This window comes from Bufo bufo, chromosome 2 (genome assembly GCF_905171765.1).
Source record: "Bufo bufo chromosome 2, aBufBuf1.1, whole genome shotgun sequence".
NCBI lineage: Eukaryota > Metazoa > Chordata > Amphibia > Anura > Bufonidae > Bufo > Bufo bufo.
Window position 1 is genome coordinate 53,423,547 of NC_053390.1, and position 16,809 is coordinate 53,440,355.

Consider the following 16,809-nt stretch of genomic DNA (forward strand, 5'->3'; position numbering starts at 1 on the left):
CTATTGCTTCATCCTGGAAGATTTTTTAATTTTAATCCATATGCAAATGAGCAATAAAGTGCACCGAGGGCGGGTCCAAGCCACTCTGTGCACCCTTGCTCCTCCTGCTTCCTCTACCGCCAGCCCCTCCTCCCCTTCAGGATTAAGAGGGCCAGGTCCCATAGTCATCCCGACAGTCATCTCACCTGCCTCTGCCAATCAAGGAGGGGGAATGCTTGGCGGAGGAGCAAGAGTGCACAGAATGGCTTGTGTCCACCCTCAGTGCACTTAACTGCTCATTTGCATATGTATTAAAATATTTTTTATCTCCAGAATGAAGCAACAGATCACTAAGTGAAAGGTATCATTACAGTCATCTGAGGTAGCCCTACAAGACATTGTGCCGGGTTTATCACTGAACTTCCTGCTAACAGGTTCCCATTAAAAAGATTTCCAAGCCCAGACTGATATCATATCAATAAGGTTTTGGGAACACACAAACGCTGGAATTATTTTTAATATTCCACAATTACGGTGGTTACAGTAAGTCAGATTCAGAACACGGAGGCAGAGACAATACGTAACGTGCTGATTATATGCCTTTTACATGCGCTGATGTTTTGTGCTTTGCAAATTACCATGAAAATCGTGTCTTCTTAGAGATGAATGATTCAAGGAGAAAAGGATGAAACAATGCACACAGTGCAGAGCTTCATGTCCTGCACAAACGTAATAAGCATATATCATATTGTACACATGAACAGACATTTTGTACTGACATGTTCTGTATATAAAACCCTTGTATAATTGATTTGCTCTAAGAAAAAGTAATTCCTGCTCCTTCTCACATCCTTCTTCTCCTCCAATGTGGCTTCTCTTCTACCACCTCCTTGGTAGTTCCTCACCCTAGCCTCTTCTCTCCTTACTGCATATCCTCTCCTTCTCACATCCTTCTTCTCCTCCAATGTGGCTTCTCATAATCTTTGCCTACTATACCCTGTCGGTTCCTCTTCACCTCCTTGGTAGCTCCTCACCCTAGCCTCTTATCTCCTTACTGCATATCCTCTCCTTCTCCATACCTGCACCTCCTCTCTTCCCTGGCTCCTTCTCTCCTCTACTCCACCTGCTCCTCCACCTTAACTGCAGCTTCTCTCCTCCTACCTTCTCTCTTTTCCTCCCTACCAGCTCCTCCTCCCTGGCTTCTTCTCCCTACACACAACTTCTCTCCTCCTCCCTGTCTTCTTATCTTCTCATCCCTACCTGCTCATCCTCCATGGCTTCTTCTCTTCTCCTCCCTATCTGCACCTCCTCTCCTCCCTGGCTTTTTTTCTATCTGCACATCATCTTCCTCCCTGGATTTTCCTCTCCTCTTCCCTACCTGCACCCCCTCTATTCCTATCTACTTGCATCTCCTCTCCTACTTCCTGACATCTTTTCTCCTCCTCCCCACCTGATCCTCTTATCCTCCTCCATGGTCTCTTCTCTCCTACTTCCTGGCTGATTCTCTTTTCTTTCTCTCTAGCTGCTCATCCTCTCCTCCACATTGAATATCCTTTCTTTTTGGGTGATACTCTCCTCTACCCATTCTCTTTCTTAGCTGCTCCTGTGCTACTCTAGGGTTCATCTTATTCCCCACCTCTTTGGCTGTTCACCTCCTCCATAGTTTCCTTGCCTGTTCATTAGCTAAGGAGCTGTCATACTCCTCTACCCAGGTGGCTTCTCTCTTCCTGCTCCACAGTTACTTCCCTAACTTTTCTCCTCTTTCTCTTTTTCCTCACTGCTTTTCTCTAATTTCACCCTCACTGCTCCTTTTGCCCTTTTCTATCCTTTCCTTTAGGCTCCTCCATACCTTGCTTGCACCTCCTACTCCCTGCCTGTTGCTCTTCTATTCCTTCCTTCTGCTCTTCTTCTCCTCACTTGCAGCCATATCCTGCCTAGCTGCTCCTCTCCTCCTTGATACAATGTGACATAAGAGGACAATGCTACAATTTATATTTATAGGGCCCTGCCTTATCCACCGTGAAGAAGAAGAGAACTGCTTTCACTTGTGTAAGCTAAATCTTCTTGAGTTTATTAGCCCATAGGCATCAAACACAATGTGGTGCTTAACCTGAAAAGGGGGTAGTGGGGTAAAAAATCCTCGAAAAGTTGTGTAATTCTGCACAGGTGGAGCAAGGACCAAACTGCAACTTTATGATGCCATTTGGCATACAGGGGTTGATAAATGTTCTTTACCTACCCGCTGTTACTGGGACGATTCCCTAGACCAGGGCTGGCCAACCTGCGGCTCTCCAGCTGTTGCAAAACTACAACTCCCAGCATGCACAGACAGCCTACAACTATCAGCCTACAGCAGGGCATGGTGGAATTGTAGTTTTAAAACAGCTGGAGAGCCACAGGTTGGCCAGCCCTGCCCTAGACACATGCACCACAAAAGTGCTGAATGGATTCTCCAAGTGTACGTTCCCAATCTACAGGCTGCACACAACATATGGGGTATCTACTGAGAGTAGACAAGTTTCCACATATATATCTGTCATCTACATACTCTCACCTCAATTTAATATAAATCCACTCAAATTGTCTTCCTACAGAAATGAGATAAGAAGTTTCAGAGGGTTCAAGGCTGAGATAAAGTTGCACGCACTCACGCAATCCTCAGCCCTATCCTCATCTGCACTGGGCAGAACATGAGGTGATGCAAGGGTTCATCGGACTGGATAAAGAAATGTTCTTCTAAATTTTCTGCTACAATAAACATGAAAAATAAACCTGAGCGATTCTGGAGTCTTCACATAAACTCGACTTCTTTTTTATCAATAGAGCTCAATGAGGCCAGCGAAACGCATCTGAAGATACAGGCCGGGGCATAATCCTTACATAATTCCTGGTTTCTGCCTTAATCTTTTTCATACAGGATTTTTTATTTTGATGGGCAAAGAAACATAAAAGGGAGAGGCTGATCCGTGTAAATCCTCATATTTAAAACTGCGAGAACTACACAAAAATAGTTGAAAAATTGAAAAATTTGTTTTTGGCTGGAGGTCAATCTCTACTAAAGGCAGGACATACACATTAGATGGCTCATTGGCTAACAGCTATCCTTCCTAACCCCCATACATATGCACCTTGGGCCCAGCAGGGGGAATGTAGTTGTCACAACCAGACAGCTGAGAAGCTCTGACAGGAGCTGTCCAGAACCTCCTCCTTGAGTTTCTTTGTTTAGATTTCAGTTCCTCATCTCGTTAGCCTATCTCAGCTGTCATGCAGTTGGACTGATTGCTTCCCTTTAAGTTCCTCCCCATGATGCATTAGGTTGCGGCTTATACAACTTCCTGGAGTGTGTGTGCATGCCTTTCCTAGTTCCCAGTCGTCTGCAAGATAAGTACTGTTTTTGTATTTGTGATTTTCTGTTTGCTGGATCCAGGTGACCCTGGCTCCCTCCTTGTCTGTGTAGGGGGCCGGTGGTCTTGTCCCCTCACTATTGTAGGGTCTTCAGCTGTAAGATAGTCGAGGTACGTGGATATGCGCCCATCCACCTTTGGGGTGTTCGCATAGGCTGAGCAGTCAGGGAGAGTGGCAGGTCTCATGCAGGGGTCTCCCTTTTGTTCCTTAGTTGTGAATCCAGTGACTCATAGATTATATTGTATTGTCTTGTTTCCCTGTACACCATCCGTGACATTATAAGCCGCTAAAACCGTCTCAAGCATGGATCCGGTTTCACTTTTGGCTGAACGCTTCCAGGGTCTTTCATTGGAGATAGCTGATCTCCGTAAGACTTTTTCTCAGTTTCAAGTGACCGGTTCAGCTTGCGTTCATGGAGTTTGTTCTGAGCCTAAGATCTCGCTCCCGGATACGTTCTCCGGGGGTAGTGAGAATTTTGTGCGTTTTAGAGAGGCTTGCAAACTCCATTTTCGCCTTCTTCCCCATTCCTCTGGTGATGAGGAACGGAGGGTGGGGATCATTATATCGCTGCTCAGGGGTAACGCTCAGTCCTGGGCCTTTTCGCTGCTGGAGGGGGCACGGCCCCTCCGTTCAGTGGATGAATTCTTTTTAGCCCTGGGTCAGATATATGATGATCCGGATCGTATTGCTCTGGCTGAGTCTAGACTACGTCTGTTATGCCAGGGTAAACAATCCGCAGAGATATACTGCTCAGAATTTCGGAGATGGGCAGCTGATACTGGTTGGAATGATGCTGCACTCCGAAGTCAATTTTGCCATGGTCTTTCAGAAGGATTGAAAGATGCATTTGCCTTTCATGAGAGACCTACCTCCTTGGATTCTGCTATGTCTCAGGCCGTTCGTATTGACAGGCGTCTTAGAGAGAGAGGAGAGATCTCTCCTTCCTGTCAGGCTCAGTCCCGGGACAGTGCAGCGGTCCCATTCTGTGCGCAGGGGTCTCAGTCGCTGTCAGCCCCTTCTGAGCAGGAGCCCATGCAGCTGGGGTTGATTGCCTCAGACAATAGAAGATTCAGCCCGCATGGGAGGGTTTGTTTTTGTTGTGGAGGTATAAATCATTTGGCAAATGTGTGTCCCTCTAGGAGATTCAGGCAGTTTTCTGAGAGTAATAAAGAAACAAAAAGGAAAAAATCTTTTAAAAATGTTCCGTCTGTTACTATTGGCAGGGTTGAGGCGGAAATTGAAGGTTTTCCATTTGCTTGTAGTTCCCGTTTTGTCCTGCCTGCTAGGGTGGCGCTAGATAGCAAGAGCATTTTTTGTGAGATTTTTGTGGAAAGTGGAGCAGCTGTCAATCTCATTGATCATCAATTTGCAATAACTTATGGTTTCCAGGAATGCACTTTGGGAAAGGATATTCCTGTTTTTGCTATTGATTCCGCTCCACTTTCTCAGAAATCATTAAAGGGCATAGTTCACAATATCCGTTTAATTGTGAGTGATGCTCATGTTGAGGATGTGTCATGTTTTGTCCTTAGCGGTTTGCCTACTCCTCTAGTGTTGGGGCTACCCTGGCTCACTAAACATAACCCCACCATTGATTGGCAAGCGAGGCAAATAAGTGGTTGGAGTGACTTTTGCAGAGAGAATTGCCTCATGACATCTGTTTCTGAGGTTTCTACTAAGACGGTTCCACCTTTCCTCTCTGAATTTTCGGATGTCTTCTCTGAGAGTGGAGTTCAGGATTTGCCTCCGCACAGGGAGTACGATTGCCCTATTAATCTCATCCCAGGCGCCAAGCTGCCTAAATCTCGTTTATACAATCTTTCCCAACCTGAGAGGGTCGCTATGCGTGCTTATATCTCTGAGAGTCTGAGAAAAGGACACATACGACCCTCGAAGTCACCTGTTGCCGCTGGTTTTTTCTTTGCTAAGAAAAAAGATGGTTCTTTAAGACCTTGTCTGGATTTCAGGGAGCTGGACAGTATCACTATTCGTGACCCTTATCCGCTTCCTCTGATTCCGGACCTGTTTAACCAGTTTGTTGGGGCTAAAGTCTTTTCCAAATTAGACCTAAGAGGGGCATACAACCTGGTCAGGGTCAGAGAAGGAGACGAATGGAAGACGGCTTTCAATACCCCTGAGGGCCATTTTGAGAATTTGGTTATGCCTTTTGGTTTGATGAATGCCCCAGCCGTTTTTCAGCATTTCGTGAACAGCATTTTTTATCATTTAATGGGAAAATTTGTATTAGTGTATTTGGATGACATTTTGATTTTTTCTCCTGATTTCAAGACTCATAAGGAACACTTACGTCAGGTCTTGCTCATCCTGCGGGAGAATAAATTATACGCGAAACTGGAAAAATGTGTGTTTGCGGTTCCAGAAATTCAATTTCTGGGGTTTCTTCTCTCCGCTTTTGGTTTTCGCATGGACCCCGAGAAGGTCCGCGCTGTGCTTGAGTGGGAGCTTCCTGAGAATCAGAAGGCGCTGATGCGTTTTTTGGGCTTTGCCAATTATTACAGGAAATTTATTTTGAATTATTCCTCTGTTGTTAAACCACTCACTGATATGACCAGAAAGGGGGTAGATTTTTCTTCCTGGTCGGTAGAGGCGCGTAAGGCCTTTTCTAATATCAAGGAGAGTTTCGCTTCCGCTCCCATCCTGGTACAACCTGATATTTCTTTACCCTTCATAGTTGAGGTTGATGCTTCTGAGGTGGGTGTGGGTGCGGTCTTGTCTCAGGGTTCCTCTCCTGCCAAATGGCGACCGTGTGCCTTTTTCTCGAAGAAACTCTCCTGCCCAGAGAGAAATTACGATGTGGGAGATAGGGAGCTGTTGGCCATCAAGTTAGCTTTTGAGGAATGGCGCCATTGGCTAGAGGGAGCCAGACACCCTATTACCGTGTTTACTGACCATAAGAATCTGGCCTACTTGGAGTCAGCCAAGCGTCTAAACCCGAGACAGGCCAGATGGTCTTTGTTCTTTTCAAGGTTTAATTTTGTTGTCACGTTCCGCCCTGGGGTTAAGAATGTGAATGCAGATGCCCTGTCACGTTGTTTTCCGGGTGGTGGGAATTTTGAAGACCCGGGTCCCATTTTGGCTGAAGGTGTGGTGGTCTCTGCTCTTTTTCCTGAATTGGAGGCAGAGGTGCAGGCAGCCCAGTCGGAGGCTCCTGATCTTTGTCCTCCTGGGAGGTTGTTTGTGCCTCTCACTTTAAGACACAAGATTTTTAAGGAACACCACGATATGGTCCTTGCTGGGCACCCGGGGGCAAGAGCCACACTGGATCTCATCGCTTGGAGATTCTGGTGGCCTGCGCTTCGTAAGTCGGTTGAGGGTTTTGTGGCAGCCTGAGAGACTTGCGCTCGTGCCAAAGTCCCTCATTCACGGCCATCAGGTCCTCTCCTTCCCTTACCCATTCCTTCCCGTCCTTGGACACATCTGTCCATGGACATCATAACGGACCTGCCTCGTTCCTCGGGGAAGACTGTGATTCTGGTGGTGGTGGACCGTTTTAGCAAAATGGTGCATTTCATCCCTTTTCCTGGTTTGCCCAATGCTAAGACGCTGGCGCAGGCATTTATTGACCACATTGTCAAATTGCATGGTATCCCTTCAGACATAGTCTCTGATAGGGGCACGCAGTTTGTTTCCAGATTCTGGAAGGCTTTCTGTTCTCGCTTGGGGGTTCGGTTGTCATTCTCTTCTGCTTTCCACCCGCAGTCGAATGGCCAGACGGAGCGCGTCAATCAGAATCTGGAGACATATCTGCGCTGTTTTGTGGCGGAGAATCAGGAGGATTGGTGTTCGTTTTTGTCCCTTGCTGAGTTTGCTTTAAATAACCGTCGTCAGGAGTCCTCTGATAAGTCACAATTTTTTGGTGCATATGGGTTTCATCCGCAGTTTGGGACTTTCTCGGGAGAGGGGTCTTCTGGTTTACCTGATGAGGACAGATTCTCCTCGTCTTTGTCATCTATTTGGCAAAAGATTCAGGATAATCTAAAGAGCATGAGTGAGAGATATAAGCGTGTGGCGGATAAGAGACGTGTGCCTGGTCCGGACCTGAATGTTGGTGATCTGGTGTGGTTGTCTACCAAGAATATCAAATTGAAGGTTCCCTCCTGGAAGTTGGGTCCTAGGTTTATTGGGCCTTACAAGATCCTGTCTGTCATCAATCCTGTTGCCTACCGTCTTGATCTTCCTCAGACTTGGAAGATCCATAATGTTTTTCATAAGTCCTTATTGAAACCTTATGTTCAACCTATTGTACCCTCGCCTTTGCCTCCTCCTCCGATTATGGTTGATGGAAATCTTGGATTTCAGGTCTCTAGGATTGTGGATTCTCGTCTTGTCCGCGGTTCCCTCCAGTACCTCGTTCATTGGGAGGGTTATGGTCCTGAGGAGAGGATGTGGGTCCCAGTGACGGACATTAAGGCCACTCGTCTCATCAGGGCTTTCCATAGGTCCCATCCTGAGAAGGTGGGCTCTGAGTGTCCGGAGTCCACTCGTAGAGGGAGGGGTACTGTCACAACCAGACAGCTGAGAAGCTCTGACAGGAGCTGTCCAGAACCTCCTCCTTGAGTTTCTTTGTTTTGATTTCAGTTCCTCATCTCGTTAGCCTATCTCAGCTGTCATGCAGTTGGACTGATTGCTTCCCTTTAAGTTCCTCCCCATGATGCATTAGGTTGCGGCTTATACAACTTCCTGGAGTGTGTGTGCATGCCTTTCCTAGTTCCCAGTCGTCTGCAAGATAAGTACTGTTTATGTATTTGTGATTTTCTGTTTGCTGGATCCAGGTGACCCTGGCTCCCTCCGTGTCTGTGTAGGGGGCCGGTGGTCTTGTCCCCTCACTATTGTTGGGTCTTCAGCTGTAAGATAGTCGAGGTACGTGGATATGCGCCCATCCACCTTTGGGGTGTTCGCATAGGCTGAGCAGTCAGGGAGAGTGGCAGGTCTCATGCAGGGGTCTCCCTTTTGTTCCTTAGTTGTGGATCCAGTGACTCATAGATTATATTGTATTGTCTTGTTTCCCTGTACACCATCCGTGACAGTAGTATTACAAGCCAGATTGTAAGGTGTTGAGGAGACCCCATGTATATTGTTGGAAATGCTCTCATTTTATCCCAGCTTTTATATTGTTGCTTGTGATTTGTGTTGATACTTTTTCTTTTGCCAATGCAGGTCCAGAGAAGAGGACCAGCAACGGTCACTATGCTCTTTAATAATGTCAGCGCTGTATATGTTTCATGCTGTATAGCAGTTATATTGCATAGTGTACATGTATAGCATGGTGGTTTTCAAAGGGTCACTCTCATGCCCATGTCACTACTTTTCCTCTCTGTGACGAGTTGGGTTACATGGTGGTCCTTTTGGTAAGGAGGTTGCGTGTTACCCCAAATTACCAGCATGTCTTAGGGAGACTCTGTGGTATACAGCCACCATACAAATCACGCACTGCATCTGCACTATGAGAGAACCACCACTGCAGACCTGGCCACGACTACACAGTAGTGGTCCCGGTTTATCACAACTTATTCAAATGAGTGCCCGACTGTGTAATGCATTGAGTGCCAAGTCCACCAGACCAGGCTCATATATTAATTCTGACCCCAATACAATTCAGACCCCAGACTACACTCCTAAAACAGTTTTAAGACCCCAGGTCAGACAACTAAGATTAATCAGACCCAAGACCAGACCCCTAAAATTAATCAGATCCCAGACTAAAACCCTAAAATTAATTTGGACCCCAAGGCCAGCCAGCTAAAATTAATCAGATTCCGGACAAACCCCTAAAATCAATTCAGACCCCAGACCAAACAATAAAAATAATCAGACCCCAGACCAAAGCCCTAAAATAATTCAGACCCCAGACCAAACCTCTAACATTAATCAAACCCACACCAAACCCCTAAAATTAATGAGAGCCCAGACCAAATCGCTAAAATTAATCAGACCCCAGAAAAAACCCCTAAAATGAATTAAGACCCCAATCCAAACAGCTAAAATGATTTAGACCCCAGACCAAACCCATAAAATTAATTCAGACCCCAGACCAAACACACATTAATCACAACCCAGACCAAACCCATAAAATTAAATTCAGACCCCAGACCAAACCCATAAAATTTAATTCAGACCCCACACCAAACTCCTAAAATTAATTCAGACCCCAGACCAAACTCCTAAAATTAATTCAGACCCCAGACCAGACAGCTAAAATTAATGAGATCCTAGACCAGAACTGAAAAATGAATCACACCCGTAAAATTAGCTCAAACCCCAGGCAAGATTTGCCCTATAATGGAGTTATTTCAGATCTTTTCAGATCTCAATCAATGGGCAAAAGCACCCTGCACTTGTTGGGAGAGGGGGGGCAATGCCCTGTGTTAAGAAAGATAAATATTTGTGGTATTTATTTTTAATTTTTTTTCATTTTTACTTAAATTGCCCCATAAATGTCCATAATGAGCAATTACTACCTCGAAGCTCAGGAAGATTATAAAAGGAGTTAATCATAATGTGCATTTTATTGCATAACTGACGCTTATCACGAGGAGACAACCTGATTACTGTGCCGAGTCAGTTCTGCTTTATAAGCTTATGAAATATTCAGGACGGTTTGTTCTGGAGGCAGCTCTGGAGAGGAAGGACACCGCATTCACCCTACAGCCGCACAGACAATGCAGTCCCTGCAGGTTATAGCAGTATAAGCTGAGGGCCACTGGCTCAGTTATCTCTGGCAGTCCCATGGAAGTGAATAGGGTGTTAGCTGCGCTTGCGCAGTGCGCTCTCCACTCATTTCTATGGGAGTACCGAAAATAGACGAGTGCTGGCTCAGCTATCTCAGGCGGTCCCATAGAAAAAAATGGGGTGGTAGCTGCACATGCGCAGTGCACTCTCTATTTATTTCTATGTGACTCCCGAAAATAGCAGAGTGCACTCACTCAGCTATTTTCGCGACTCCCATAGAAATGAATGTAGAGCACACAGCGCATGCACAGTGTACTCTCCTTCACTTCCAGGGTCCCGTTCTGGAGATAGGAGAGGTCCCAAAGGTAGGAACTTCACCTGTTTGACATTGGTGGCATATACTAACGATATCACAGACCCTTTAACTGATTGGTGTGGGTCTGAGCGCTGAGACCCGCTTGGTCCCTAGAACGAGGAGACAGTAGCGCACGCACAGCGCACTTTCTCTCCTAACCGCACGAGACAGGCTATGTAGAAGTCTATGTCTGTGAAGGGAACTGGACGTACTGTAGATTTCTTGAAAACGTTTCACTCGTTCTTCCAACGAGCTTTCTCAATTCTGAGTGACTGTACAAGAGTTCTTGTACAGTCACTCAGAATTGAGAAAGCTCGTTGGAAGAGCGAGTGAAACGTTTTCAAGAAATCTACAGTACGTCCAGTTGCCTTGATTTATTCTTTACAGATATAGAAGTCTATGGGTCCATCAAAAGTTTTTGGAACAGTTAGTCACCTTTTAAGCTACTGTCTAAATACATGAGCGCCTGATATCACACGCCTCGCAGTTGTCCTTATATAAACCAGTTCATGATGAGTCAGACATAGCGCATGTTTGGAATTCATTATTACAATCACTTCTCACATCATAAAATTTGCAGGTCCGTTTTTGGAAACATTATGATGTCATAAAAGATTTACTGGCCCTTTACAAGGTTACAATGCATAAAAAACGCAACTCGGAAAATCTACGGGTCTCGTCACATGACGCGCTGAACTTGCCAGCGTATGGCGCTCATCAGCAGTGTCCTTCTAGAATAAATCAGCTGGAACTGGCTTAGACCAGAGTCAATTACATTCCAAAATACACTGAACAAAAATATAAATGCAACACTTTCGGTTTTGCTCCCATTTTGCATGAGCTGCACTCAGAGATCTGAAACATTTTCTACATACACAAAAGACCCATTACTCTCAAATATTGTTCACAAATCTGTCTAAATCTGTGTTAGTGAGCACTTCTCCTTTGCCGAGATAATCCATCCCACCTCACAGGTGTGGCATATCAAGGTGCTGATTAGACAGCATGAATATTGCACAAGTGTGCCTTAGACTGCCCACAACGAAAGGCCACTCTGAAATGTGCAGTTTGATCACACAACACAATGGCACAGATGTCGCAACGTTTGGGGGAGCGTGCAATTGGCATGCTGACTGCAGGAATGTCTACCAGGGCTGTTGCCCGTGCAATGAATGTTCATTTCTCTACCATAAGCCATCTCCAAAGGCGTTTTTAGAGAATTTGGCAGTACATCCAACCGGCCTCACAACCGCAGACCACGTGTAACCACACCAGCCCAGGACCTCCACATCCAGCATGTTCACCTCCATGATCATCTGAGACCAGCCACCCGGACAGCTGCAGCAACAATCGTTTTGCATAACCAAAGAATTTCTGCACAAACTGTCAGAAACCGTCTCAGGGAAGCTCATCTCCATGTTCGTCGTTCTCATCAGGGTCTGGACCTGACTGCAGTTCGTCATCGTAACCGACTTGAGTGGGCAAATGCTCACATTTTATGGCAACTAGCACGTTGGAGAGGCGTTCTGTTCACGGATGAGTCCCGGTTTTCACTGTTCAGGGCAGATGGCAGACAGTGTGTGTGGCGTCGTGTGGATGAGCGGTTTGCTGATGTCAACGTTGTGGATCGAGTGGCCCATGGTGGCGGTGGGGTTATGGTATGTGCAGGTGTATGTTATGGACAACGAACACGGGAGCATTTTATTGATGGCATTTTGAATGCACAGAGATACCGTGATGAGATCCTGAGGCCCATTGTTGTGCCATTCATCCACGACCATCACCTCATGTTGCAGCATGATAATGCACGGCCCCATATTGCAAGGATCTGTACTCCTTCCTGGAAGCTGAAAACATCCCAGTTCTTGCATGGCCAGCATACTCACCGGACATGTCACCCATTGAGCATGATTGGGATGCTCTGGATCGGCGTATACGACAGCGTGTTCCAGTTCCTGCCAATGTTCTGAAACTTCGCACAGAGGAAGAGGAGTGGACCAACATTCAACAGGCCACAATCAACAACCTGATCAACTCTATGCGACGGAGATGTGTTGCACTGCGTGAGGCAAATGGTGGGCACACCAGATACTGACTGGTTTTATAAGCCCCCCAGTAAGGAAAAACTGTGAACATTTCAGAGTGGCCTTTTATTGTGGGAAGTATAAGGCACACCTGTGCAATATTCATGCTGTCTAATCAGCACCTTGATATGCCACACCTGTGAGGTGGGATGGATTATCTCGGTAAAGGAGAACTGCTCACTAACACAGATTTAGACAGATTTGTGAACAATATTTGAGAGTAATGGGTCTTTTGTGTATGTAGAAAAAATGGGAGCAAAACCGAAAGTGTTGCGTTTATATTTTTGTTCAGTGTACATACAATAGCATCTGCAGCGCTTGGGAAATCCTCCTAAAAGAGGACACGTTCCCTTTCCTGATGCTCCATTCAAACAGGGAAATGTGCTTTGGGGATAAATGTTTGCAATGGGACAACCCCTTTAAGGAGTCTTTATTTCTACTACTGTCTCTCCGGGTTTTGCATGGGTCAGACTTTTAGTCCCAAATAGGAATTTTAAATTGATACAAACTTACATGACGGTGCCCATGACTGTTAAGCGCGGGGTGGAATTTTCACAATATATAAAGTGTCCACTTTCAAAAAATAAATGGCTAATATGAGTTTATTTTATATTATTTACTTTCTACATTTATTATTTGAGTACGTAAAAAGTTTGAAAATTGCTTCAAAACCATTGACAGAGAAAGAATTGAGCCAGACGGGATGTAGATATAAATGTGGCGTGTTGTGACTTCGGGGCCCGTATCTTTAAGAGATATTTCTTTACTATTTTATGGACTGCTTTAATTAGATGATAAAATAAAGATATGGATTTTTATGGCATTTTTTGCACCTTTTTGCAGCAGGAAGTAAAGAAGCTCGTACACACTGGAAAAAAATCTATTGAACCAACCTATGCTGTGTCGTGGCTCCCTGCAGTGTCAGGATGGACAGAGCGCACTGTGACCTGATGCAGCAGGCAGTCAAGTGACTGTGCAGTGCGGGCCCCAAGGACAGCAAGGGAGCAGGGAGACCTGTGGAGGTGGAGAGTGGCAGCAGAGCAGGAGAGGTACCGTATTTTTCGCCGAATAAGACGCACCGGCCCATAAGACGCACCTAGGTTTTTGAGGAGGAAAATAAGAAAAAAAATATTTTTAACCAAAAGGTGTGCTTTTGGTGGGTTTTGAACTAATGGTGGTCTGTGCATGACACTACTATGGGGAATCTGTGGATGGCACTGTTATGGGGGGGATCTGTGGGTGGCCCTGTTATGGGGGGGATCTGTGGATGGCACTGTTATGGGGGGATCTGTGGATGGTACTGTTACGGGGGGGATCTGTGGATGGCACTGTTATGTGGGGGATCTGAGGGGGGCACTGTTATGGGGGGATCTGTGGATGGCACTGTTATGGGGGGGTGATCTGTGGATGGCACTGTTATGGGGGGGGTGATCTGTGGATGGCACTGTTATGGGTGGGTGATCTGTGGATGGCACTGTTATGGGGGGGTGATCTGTGGATGGCACTGTTATGGGGGGGTGATCTGTGGATGGCACTGTTATGGGGGGGTGATCTGTGGATGGCACTATTATTGGCACTGTTATGGGGGGTAATCTGTGGATGGCACTGTTATGGGGGGTGATCTGTGGATGGCACCGTTATTGGGGGGTGGTGATCTGTGGATGGCACTGTTATGGGGGGGGGTGATCTGTGGATGGCACCGTTATGGGGGTGGTGATCTGTGGATGGCACTGTTATGGGGGGGGTGATCTGTGGATGGCACTGTTATGGGGGGGGTGATCTGTGGATGGCACCGTTATGGGGGTGGTGATCTGTGGATGGCACTGTTATGGGGGGGGTGATCTGTGGATGGCACTGTTATGGGGGGGGTGATCTGTGGATGGCACTGTTATGGGGGGGGTGATCTGTGGATTGCACCGTTAAGGTGGGGGGTGATCTGTGGATGGCACTGTTATGGGGGGGGTGATCTGTGGATTGCACCGTTAAGGTGGGGGGTGATCTGTGGATGGCACTGTTATGGAGGGGGATCTGTGGATGGCACTGTTATATATGTGTCACCCACAGATCCCCCACCCCATAACAGTGCCATTCACATATCCCCCACCCCATAATAGTGGCATCCACAGATGCCCTAATATACCGGAGCTAAACCTGTGGGAGGGGCTGGTGTCATGCAAATGCAGTGGGGCCTGTGCAGTCTCTGTACTCCGGCCCCGCCGCTCACTCACTGCTTTATTGCCTAAACCTTTTATAATAATAACTTTCATTTAAGTTCCGATCCCCAGCCCCATCTGTACTACTTACTAAATGTCCTGTAGCAGGGCCCTGCTCTGCCTGATACAGGACATTTAGTAAGTAGTACAGATGGGGCTGGGGATCGGAACTTAAATGAAAGTTATTATTATAAAAGGTTTAGGCAATAAAGCAGTGAGTGAGCGGCGGGGCCGGAGTACAGAGACCGCACAGGCCCCACCGCATTTGCATGACACCAGCCCCTCCTTCCCCCTCCAGCTGATAGATGTAAAATGGCAGCATTCGCCCCATAAGACGCAGGAGCATTTTTCCCCACTTTTTTGGGGGGGGGGGAGTGGGCCTCTGGGGTACGGTAAATGTAATTATTTTAAAGTCTGATCTGAGGTCTGATATGGGGGGTCTGAGAGGTCTAATGGGGGTCTGGAGGTCTGGTGTGAGGTCCACTGGGGGTCTGAAGGTGTAATGAGAGTCTGTTCTGAGGTCTAATATGGGGGTTTGGAGGACTAATGGGGGTCTGGTCTGAGGTCTGATATGGGGTTCTGGCAGGGGAGTTGCTAGGTTAAAACAATCAGGGCTTAGGTCCCTGATGTTTTGTCCCAGGCCCCGAATGTAGTGCCTGCCAGATAGATTCAACTGTATTGCCATCCTCAGGATGTGATGACATCACAGTCCATGTGATCAGTTCTTAATGCAGTAGCTGAAAAGGACCTGCGATGATGTCACCATCATGTGACCAGTGCAGGAGAGGACAGCTCAGCAGTGAAGAGAATTCCTGGGAAGAAGCTGTGGGGATGTCTGCTACATGAGGAGTGGTAAGTGAAGGGAGAGGCAGAGAAATGCTGGGAGTTGTATTTATTTAACTGGGACTGTATGTTAGGGCTGAAGGGAGGGAAGTTATTTACATGGGACAGTGATGTGGAGTGATGTTATTTACATGGGACTGAAAGTTGAGAGGGTGATGTTATTTACACGTGAATGCGTGTTGGAGGTGGCTGGGGCACGGTGATGTTATTTACATGGGACTATATGTTGAAGGCAGCTGTGGGAGGGAGTGATATTATTCACATTGGACTAAATGTTGAGGGGTAATGTTATTTACATGGGACTGCATGTTGGAGGTGGCTGGGGAGGGGGTGATTTTATTTACATGGGACTGTATGTTAAAGGTGTCTGGCGGAGTGATGTTATTTACATGGGACAGAAAATTAAGGGGGTGATGGGACTGTATGTTGACGGTGGCTGAGGAGGGGGTGATCTTCTTTACATGGGACTGTATGTTGAAGGTGGCCGGGGAGGAGGTGATGTTAATTACGTAGGACTGTATATTGGAGGGGGCAGGAGAGATGGTGTGATGTTATTTACATGGGACTGTATGTTGGAGAGGTCTGTAGATAGAGAGGGATGTTATTTACATGGGACTGTATATTGGAGGGGGCTGGAGAGATAGTGTGATGGTATTCTTATTACTACTGGGGGCTCTATAGGAGGGACTTATAGATCTGCATTATTTCTACTAAGAGCACTATGGGGGCCTTATTACTACTGAGGGGTCTGTAGAGAGCTTTATTACCACTGGGGGAACAATAGGGGGGCCTTATTTCTACTGGGGGCTCTGTGAGGGTATTATTAATACTGGAGGGTTCTTCTACTAATGGGCGCAATCTTGGGGAGCACTATCACTGTTGGGGGCACTGTAGGGGGCAGTATTACTAATGAGGGTATTCTAGAAGGGAATTACTATTGGTGGGGTTATGAGGAGCACTATCACTATGGGGGGCACTATTACTATGGGGAAGATTATCTGTAAGGCACTCATTTTTCTTCAGGATAGTATTTGGGGGTACAGAAAAGTGAGGAAGCTAAGATGTCTGTGTGTCACACTCTGCAGAGACGAGGTGGAGGAGAGAAGTTGTCCGGACTGAAGATGACAGAGAAGATCTACATCAGAGGAGACGTCACCTGGGAGGCACTGGATGTGAGAGGTACGTGCTGCTGTATAGCAAGTACAGCAAAATGTCTTCAGTGCTAGTGTTTGCGGGGGAG

General features: G+C 46.5%; 1 protein-coding gene across 5 annotated transcripts in view; it reads right to left on the reverse strand.

The window, feature by feature from the left end:
• The window catches only part of MAPK4 (mitogen-activated protein kinase 4), a 129,527-nt gene that overhangs the window by 37,249 nt on the left and 75,469 nt on the right, over nt 1–16,809 (reverse strand). The gene's annotated exons all lie outside the window — the stretch shown is intronic.